Raw genomic sequence first — 9,884 nt, 5'->3', positions numbered from 1 at the left:
TTTAGTTGCAGGAATCCCAGGCACAGAAAGTTTTCAAGATCTTGTGAATGCAAGTGCAAACATAGAAATAAACACAGGGTTCAAACTGAGACCTTGGAAAAAGCTTCCACATTTAAAGCCATAAGCAAGAATGAGAGTTTGTAGATAGGAAAACATTAAGCTAAATAGTGGAAAGTTTTAAGGTTTTAAAGTTAAAGATTTAGAAGTAGTTATAAAAGTAATAAGAGGTTTAAGGTATAACGAGTAGTTTTGTGTGTTGTTATAGGATTGGTTAAGAAAGTCCACACACTGTGGGAAAGATGTATAGAACAAAATAATTAGCTATTGGTGTAAATGTAGAAACATTCTTTTGTGGCAGAAATTTATTGGCTAATTAGCCTTTAAAAGATCTTGTGACCTGTAGTCTTGTGACCACTAAGAACATCTGGTGAATAAGGTGAAGATGCACTCACTCCTTCATGAGACTGTAGAAGAAGAATAAATCATGCTTTAAAACATCTTTAAAAGGTTCTGTCTCTCTTGCAAAATCCCGATATTTAGTGAATGAAAGTAAGTATTTGTTTCAGTAATGGGATAATTGTTAATAAGTAACATTATTTTTCAGTTGTATAATTTCAATATTTTTGATATTAAAAGCATGGTGGTGATGGGGAAGCTTGTCGGGTAACTAGCAGTAAAGGTCACGACAACCAGACTAGGCAAAGTGAAAATCATGAGGAAATAAATCAGAAAATGAGGCTAAATATGTAACCTGTATATGTTTAAAAATTATCCTTTGGGTGTGGGCCCTTATAATCAGGGAAATATTCTACGTAGGTGGAGATTAGAGGAGGGAGTTAGAGGAGAGTAGTGAAAAACAAATAATTTCAAAGAAAACTTTAAACTGTTTAGAATAATTGGAAAACAGATGATTTTACTTTTCTGTTCATGTTTCCTGCTTACAGATAACTACTTCCCAAAGCAGAAGGATGTATTGCACAGAGGAGCAACAAACTTGTTTTTACAGCCCAGCACTCTCCTTTCAGGCCCATACCTCTGATGCTCTTAGCTCCCCACCAGTGAATCACAAAAATGAAAGTTAAATAATCTGTGGGAAAACAATGAACCAAATAAATACAAATAAAATACATAATTCCCAGAAGTTTTTGCTGGTTTGAGTGAGTCAAAGGCACACCTGTACACCAGACTCAAATTTCTTCTTTTCCTAGAATCCCTTGGGTGACTATCATAATGATTTTTTTCCAGGGTGTCGTGCTGCTGCTTTACAACATGTGGGAGAGACCTTTAGGTCTGTGGGCTTGAATGAGATACACTCTTTTAATGGCAATGGGTTGTGGCAAAATAGAAATACAAAACACATCACTGTACATCTCTTAAAGCTGAGGCAATCCAAGTCACTTGCCCACCCATCTAGAAAGTGAAGGCATCCACCAATACATTATTCCTATAATGCAGATACTTTCAACATTATTGTATCATAATTCTATCATAAAAACTTTTTAATTTTTTCCTCTCCTTTCCCCCAACATTTAGTCTGTTTGTCAGAAGAAATCCTTTATATGAGAAGCCCCACAATTGTATTAAAGGTTCCATCAGCCCATGAAACTGTCAAGCCCATGATGATTATGCCAAAAAAATCTTCTGTACACACTGTCATACTCTTAACTGGTGTAAATTGACTTAGCCTCATTGACTTTAATGGCTCTGTGTTTACAAAACACTTATGTCAACTCTAAATCTGAACCACTGTATTAAATCCATTACAATGTGAGATAACTACCCAGGGACTATATTTACACTTTAGATGTTCCTGTGTAAATACAAAGGGAAAACATTTCCAGGAAGCTCCGCATTTAACCATTAAAAGACGTCCGATTACTCTGTATTTCATTAAAATTACCTTCTCAAAGAATAAATGAGAGGAAAATAAACAACCCTTAGGGCTCATATTTGTGATGGGTCTGCCACAGAATCACAGAGGCTCCCTTGAGGTCCTGCCTGATTGAAAAGATGTTTTTTTTGCCTTAGTGAACAGAGTTCAAGCTTTCAGCCTCACCAAAGGAAAAAAAAACATGATGGTATTACAGATGTATAGTATTATGAAGCTCAAACACATAGTAAAAACAATGATTCCCTGGAGTTTTGCAGAGGATCAGAGAAAACAAAGGTTATTTTTTTTTTGGATGTGACACCTTTCTTGTTTTTGTTTCAGCTTTTTCATTGTAAGGGATGTGTACAAGCCTAGTGCATTAGGCTGATGTTGGGAAAGAACATGTAGTTACAGAAATGTCTGACAGGTGGGAAGTGCCCAGAGGATCTGAGGTCAGAGGATAACTGATTGCTCATACATTATCTAGTAAAGTAAATAAATAACTGACATTTCAGTCTCTGAAAAATCAGTGAGAAGCCCATGACTTGATTGTTTAGGGCAATACATGGATTCCTGAACACGTGTTCAGAGATGGTATTAAATGATCTTTCTATTAGGAAATAAAATATTGAATGCTGCCAAATTTTAACTATTGCATATAAGTTGGAAACTATGAGAAAACACAAGCAGTCCAGATTTTTACACAGTAAATAATAAATTAAGTTTCTGGAAAGAGCAATGGTCCTTTTGAATTACATGCCAACTTGGAAATACAACTATTTGGAAGTTTCTTATTTCCTACAGAATGCCTGTGAAACTTAGGTAAAAATGCTTCATAGGGAAGGACTCTATTCAAATGCATAACAAAAGAAAATGTATGCTAGCTAGATGATAATTTCCAATCTTAAAAACAATTGAGATTGTTAGTAAATCTGTACTGCAAGTCATACCAAACATTCCAAGGGCTGGGCTACGACTTGAAGTTTCCAAGAGCAGTCCACAATCATAGGTGAATGTCGTGGTTTTTAAACCAGTAATTAACAAAAGGGGAAAAGAAAAAATACTTATTTCTTGCTGTGAGATATGGATTAAAACAAGAGCAAAACAGGCATAAAACTTAAAAGGAATAAAGAAAGTTTATTGACAAACTACAATAATAGGAACACCAGAATAAACTTCCAGAAAAAACCTTTTCATTTCTTACTGCCCACCATTCCTTTGTTCACATGACAACAGAGACAAAAACTTTAGAACTTTGATGGTTTAAACAGTCCCAATTCTTTCTACAGTCTTTTCACCAGTCTCTGTAGAGAAACAGAAGTTTCTTTCTGTTAATTTATGGAGTTTCTCACAAGAAAACTATTTTTGTTATAGTTTTCCGTTTCCCTGTTATCAGCTGCCCAGAGCTGCTGTTATCAGAGCTCACTCCTCCCATTCCACATCACTCTGAGGTGTGTATGGGCCATGAGTCTAGGGATGGCATTTTAAGGATGAGTTATTCAAAGGCAAAAGTCTTCTTCATCTGTTTCTGTGAGCTTCACCAGACAACAGTTTTTCTCATTGCCCTCCCAAGGCTTCAAATTTTTGCTTTACTGTTTCCAGCACTTCACTATATCACAATCACTCTGCTTTTTACTCAAATTTTACTTTGAACACTCTATTCCTCCCCATACTCCATCATGAATTAAAGGAGTTCTTTTCAGGACTTCATTGTCCATCCCCATAGTTTTAACAGAAAGATATTTCAGCTTAATTAAAGCATCTTCTTAATTCTCTACCTTTGAAGCTTCTTTTCTTTCTTGTCACTGGTAGTTTATAAAGCCTCTTTTCATGTTGATCACTCTCCTTTTCTCTCCCTGGATAAAAAGATTAATCCACAAGTCTCATCTGGATAAGAAAGAGTTAAAATCCTGCCCAAGCTTTTGTAGATGGTTCGGTGATCTCTGCTGAACAGGAGCTGGAGCCATTTGTGATGGAAAGTTCCTCATAGCTGCTCTGGAGAGCGTGGTCACCGTCTCTGCTCACTGCAGGCCCAGAGCTTCTCTCCTTCTTTACTCGGCAGTTTTCTGGTAAATTCCATCCCAGCAAAACCTGCAGCCAAGCCAGGAACCGGCCTGGCCCGGCTCGGCCCGGAGCAAGCTCCCGCAGGCCCCATCTCCCGGCCGGGAGAACGGCAGGCCCAGCCCGGCCCCCGCATGGCCGGCCTGGGCAGGGAACCGGAGGCCAGCCGGAGCTCTGCTACCTTTCACAGCCAGGAAACAAAGAGAACAAGAGAGTTCTGGTTTTACACTTTAAGGTGAGGTTCACAAGTTGATCCCACTTTTCAATGGCTAAAACTGCTGTCAATTCTCAGCAATGACCGATAATTGGTCAGGAGAAAAGACTCCAGGCAGTCCCCAGCAACTTTAACCTTAAAGGTAAAGTAACCCCATGACAGTGAAGAATAAGCAGAATGTACTTGAATCAGATTGAAAACTCTTTCTGTGTTTTCTTTCAGTTTTCTTTGGATTTTCTCCTCCCATGACCCTCTAGGAGCACAGGTGACAAGACCCATGTGTTCAAACACTCTACATAACATCTGTGAGTGTAGAAGAGAAGGGAGTCGGTGTCACACCATTCCTTGAGCAGTGCTTTTTCACCTTTGTCAAGAGACATTCAAGTACGGAATGGGACATAGTTCCCATTTGGTAGAAAAATAAGAGAAATCTGAGTTTGCTGCATATATGAGAGAATAGCTGCTGCCCACTCTCTAGTTGCAGGCCCAGCCTTTTCTGCAAAAGCTGCCTGCTAGATCTTTCTTTGGTCATGCTAACACCATTTATTATATGAGGGGTTGGTGAAGCATGGTAAAGCTCTAATACGTCATTATGGGTTTTATTTTTTTCCACTGAACATCTGACAGCCATGATATGTCGGTTTGAGGGAATAATTTAATTTTTAGGTTGGAATCCCAACTGGGTTTGCATATATGGAAAGGACATTACCTTCAACCTGTGAGTTTATACTGATAGTTCATCTTACACTGAGACATTGGTACTGCTGAATGTGTTACTGAGTGTCCTCACAACAGCAGAAGTAATTAATGCTGTTTGTTTGCTGAGGACCAGTGTCAGAAATCTGTGGCTGTTTTTAGCTCACACCTTCTAGGGTGTCACTGTGCTGAGACCATGCAACAGCCTGTGTACAATTCAGAGATTAAACATAACCTCTGCTTTCCAACCCTGTCCAAAAATATTTTGCCCTGGAAACTACTGCTGGAGTGACTCATATGTATCAGAGAATACCAGAGTGATTCTGTGTCGATGCCTGGGGGTTTTTTCCTTAAGTGTGTCATATGATTTTTGTCCTTGAAATTTGTGGAAAGAAAAGATTGCTGACCCAATTCACATCATGCCAGTGTCCAAGTATACCACTGTCCATGGCTCAGAAGCCGACTTTTTACTGAAGAGAAGCTACTAGTAACTCCAGGTTACAATTATTTATGTAATTCTGGTGGCTTTTGGGGAAACTGTGTGAATTACATTTCAAATGTGTTGTCGACAAGTTTCTTTACATATATATAATACTGTTGCAGGCTAAATAGCTGGGTAGTAGCATACCAGAATTTATAAAGAAGTTATTCTGCTCCATTTGAAAGTGTAAGGTTTTCCTCACACAGCACTTACCACAGACAACTTTAAAAATAAAGAATAAAACTTCTTTATGTCATATTCTTCTTCATTATAATTCCACCTGTCCATTTCAAAGGAAATTTTGGCTTTATGCATACTCTCAAAAGATTTTCCCTGAAAATCTTCAGGCTGTATATTGATTGAGCTGAAAAACTTTTAAGACACTTTCAACTGCATATGTAATTATTACAGATATAATTATAGAAAATACAGTGAAAAAAACCCCATACTAATTCCAGATGTAAATAATCATCAAGTAAGAGAGTAGTTCCATCAAAGTCAGTGTGACTTTTCATCTAAAAATGTAAATCTGGGTCGTCAGTCTTTCTTGCACTTTTTCAGAAGTACATTCAACCAGTTGTTGATGAACATTCTGTAAAAATAAAATGCATTTCAGGGCTAAAATTCAGTATGAATTATATTTCAAGGTGTCTTGTAAATATTTTAACAGATGGCTGTGGCAACATTCTTAACATGTAGATTTTAAAATTAAAAATGGGGTGGGAAAAAAGAAGGAATTTTAACTTTTGACACTTTTTGGTTCATACTATAAGTTAGCAAAACATGAGATCTTTATATAGACTGTGTCACAAAATGAGCAATTTAAAAATAATTCTGGAAAATCAGCACATAGACTTAAAGGTCGATATAAACATGAAGGTTGATCTCTCATCAGCAGCAAAATACTTCAGCTTTGTTAAATGTATTGCAATGAGAAAATGAAACTTTACCAGTATTATTTTTTAAATCCATTGACTTGGCTCAAATTTCTTAAATGATGAAATTATATCTGTGATTTTAAGCTGTTTGTTTTCCTGACACTATAATATACCTTTAATTGTCAAGAATAACAAGGAAGAGCAAAGGCTGCAGACAACCTAGCTTATTCTAAGCAAAATCTAGCCTTAAGATTGAAGGTGGGCTTGTCTTTCAAAGAGGGGGAAGAATCAACAATTAAATGATGCTTTCAATTTACTAGGCTGATTAGAAGTAATTCAAGTATCTCAAGTGATGTAAAGTTTTAAATCTATTGATTAAATTTGCATCTCTTAAGTTTGAAATGATCATTTATGTGAAGTATAGCCTAAACTGCAGAATATTTTACTGCTTAAGTATTGATTTTTAATATGTCAAATGTACTAATTAAAATGGATATTTTGTAGATTGCATTTTTAATATTAATATTTCCTCACATTTTAACCAATGACATCAATGATATTTTGCAGAATTTTATGGTTCATCACATGTTACTCCACTGGACAGAAGGAAAAACCAAGCAGAAGTAGCTGTTTTCAGTATAGAAGAGCTTGGAGACTGTGGCACATAACAGAAATGCAGAAAAACCCCGGTTTTAGTCAAATGCAATGGTTCTGACACTGCATGGTAATGACTGCATCCAGTCTTTAGCTCATCCCATAGTATATAGCTGTGAATAAATGGGTGGAATAAACTGACTTCAGGAATTATGTCCCTCAGAGTTGTAGTCTGACAGAGCTGTGCTATATGTTTAACACTTTTCGAACTGGGTTCTTGCACAGCAGCACCTGTTTGGAAATTCTTCCTAGCAATTTTGGACACTTTCATCAGAGAGATGCATTCTACATCCGTTAATCTTGACAATTTAAACCAGTTTTCCTCGGGACAAAGACAGCATAGTCAAATTTGAGTTGTGTTTGATCTTCTTCACAGACCTTTCACATGTTATGCGATTTACCTTTTGAACTTTAATTTCACCCCTCCTTGGAAGCAGACAGTTGAAGTCTATGCTTATTTTTTTAAGCTGACAGAACACGTTTCAAATTATTTAATATTTTTTAAAATGTTATTATCCTTATCTGAAGAAGTAAGACAGTACAATTATATCAGTTTTATAGGCAGTCAAATATACTCAGCTGCCGTTTGAAACCGGGGCTCTTCCATAAGTGAGTCCAGTCTATAGAAGAAAAGAGGCTCTCAAAGAAGTGTCTAAGTGTGTACAGTAACTTCTTCAGATATAACTGTCTTTTTTGGTCCTTTATCATTATTATAACTGTCTTTTCCAGTACTTTATCCTGATGCTCAGTGCAGAAACAATAGACCCTTGAAATCTATTATATGGATGTAGTGTGTTCCCTATAGACAATGACAGTTTAAATGCATAAAATATAAATGAAAGCTATATTGCATGAAAAATTAAGAAACCTGTTGCTCACCATTACAGAAGGACATAAGAAGAATAGGATCTATAAAAAGGCATAGATCATTTCATGAAAAGGAGAGTGGACATTGGCAGTGTTCATACTTTGCTAATATCATCTGAAGAATCTTATTGTTATTGAAGGATTTATCTAGGACACAGAATAAAGATGTAAAGGGACACTGTTTTAGTGAACAAAGAATAATATTATAAAGAAACATAGCAATTCATAGAGAGAACTGGTAAATAGTAGATCTTATTGGAAAATGAAATATGTTCTTTGCCTCACTGTCCTCTGAGCTGTTTGGTGGTTTGGTGGCAGTGATTTAGATGTCCTAATTTAGTGCAAGATGAATTAAGGTTACTCTAAAGGGCATTCAGCCAAGTAGTTTGAATGTACATGCCTACATTGCACATTTCAATACTTGGCAGATGGAATTATCTCCTTTAATCCAAACTAATTGAGCAGAGATCCAAGATCACCACTTTTGGGAGAGCTCTGGAATACGGAAAAGAGGAAAAGCTGAGGTTCTTCTGCCTCTTAAGAGAGGCCTCAGGCTACACTTCCCTGACTGGTGGATGGGCAGGTCCTGGGTGTATCCGTTCATGCTCAGCATCCTTGTGCTGTCCTTTTCAGGGAGATCCTCCAGTGATATCAGCAATGGAAAGACATGGAAAAGGCAATTTGCTCTTGAAAAGGTCTGGTGTTGTCCCATGTGATGTCAGAAGACTCAAGGTGGGTTAGCCAAGGTTATTCCAGGGGTGTTGTGGTGTCACTTTGCCTTGGATCCAGTGGGTCAGATGAGGGCTGGGCTATGCCTTTTTCTCTTTGTAAACTTGGATTTCATAAAATTATATTAGCAAATGGTGAATATGGACATATGACTCTAAAGCCCTATCATTGTACATCCTAAAACTGAGTTGCTCTGGTCTCAGGTGAACTTCACTATGCTTTAATGTTCTGTTTAAATGTGCTTTATATTAAAACAAATGGCAATGTAAGCTTTTTTGCTACCAGAAAGCACAAACTGGAGATTTCTACCTAGAGACTCCAAATTCTTTAATATTTAGGCTGAAATTATTCTTCTTTAATGAAAGGGTTTGGTTGAAGGCTTTGAGTACATGTAAGTGATACATTTCTCCCAATCATAACATTCATTATTTTCAATCTGTAATATGCATATTTCACTTTAAAAAATACATAAAAATGCTCAAAATCCTTGATTACTCAGGAATTACGTGCAATGAATTTATGAGATAATGTTTTCAGGCTTGTCAATAAAGCCTAAACCCCTGCTGCGCTGAAGCTTATGTCATGTGCTGCACACACATTTCTGGCATGATAATATGACCTGGTTTTACCTTCCTGTATTTAACTCTTATCAAATGGGTCATTTATCTTATACTAAAAGCACTGGAGGAACAAAAAGCAGAAAGTGATAATATCATAATAAAATAGAGCTGCAGGTTTTAGATTGTTATTTAGAGCAAATAACAATCTGTAAGTAATAGAAGAGTCACATGGAGCGCAGGTATGACTGCTGACTTGGGAGTAGCATTTGGTTAACTGGATGCTCTTCCAGTTATGTGATTAGAGGAAAACATTTGAAAGTGCTAACAGCTATATTTCCATTCTTGCTCAGTACCTTCCAAACACTTTTTCCAATTTTTGGTTGAAAACAAAGCCCAGTGCATGTCTGCTGAGCAGAGAATTGAAGCAGCTGAACATATTCCACAAAATTGAATTGCAGGTGATTAGCAGATAGAACTTGGCAATAGAATCACTGATGTGAAAGGGGAAATGTTTTCTGAGAAAGCAATATATTTGGGACGGAGAAGGGATTTAGTATACACAGTAAGGATTATTTCATTTAAAGCCCACTATATATTTTCACATTATGTGTGATGTTCAGCTGGTGTATCTAATTTGTGACCAGCATTTCACCTACTGTATGGAAACAGCTTTGGCAGTTCCAGCTCTCTCCAGTCTTATGACCTCACCAGACATCAGGGATTCAGAGGTCTTTCAGGTTTTGTATGCTGAAAATTTGTAGGGGAAGTAAAGCAGCAAAAGATATAAACTTAAAATTATTTTAAAATATACCCAAAGCTGTGTCTTATATTGGCATTTTTTATATCCAATCCTTATTTTGATATTGCAATAGAT

General features: G+C 36.8%; 1 long non-coding RNA gene across 1 annotated transcript; it reads left to right on the top strand.

Moving 5' to 3' along the window:
* Nucleotides 1-444: 444 nt before the first annotated feature.
* Nucleotides 445-8,479, top strand: LOC131579267 (uncharacterized). Its single transcript, XR_009277663.1, has 3 exons — nt 445-549; nt 6,768-6,924; nt 8,355-8,479. It is a non-coding gene; the product is annotated as an uncharacterized LOC131579267 (long non-coding RNA).
* The last annotated feature ends 1,405 nt before the right edge of the window (nt 8,480-9,884 follow it).

This window comes from Poecile atricapillus, chromosome 4, assembly GCF_030490865.1.
Source record: "Poecile atricapillus isolate bPoeAtr1 chromosome 4, bPoeAtr1.hap1, whole genome shotgun sequence".
NCBI lineage: Eukaryota > Metazoa > Chordata > Aves > Passeriformes > Paridae > Poecile > Poecile atricapillus.
The sequence above is the reverse complement of the archived record's forward strand: the minus strand, read 5'-3'. Positions and strand labels throughout refer to the sequence as shown.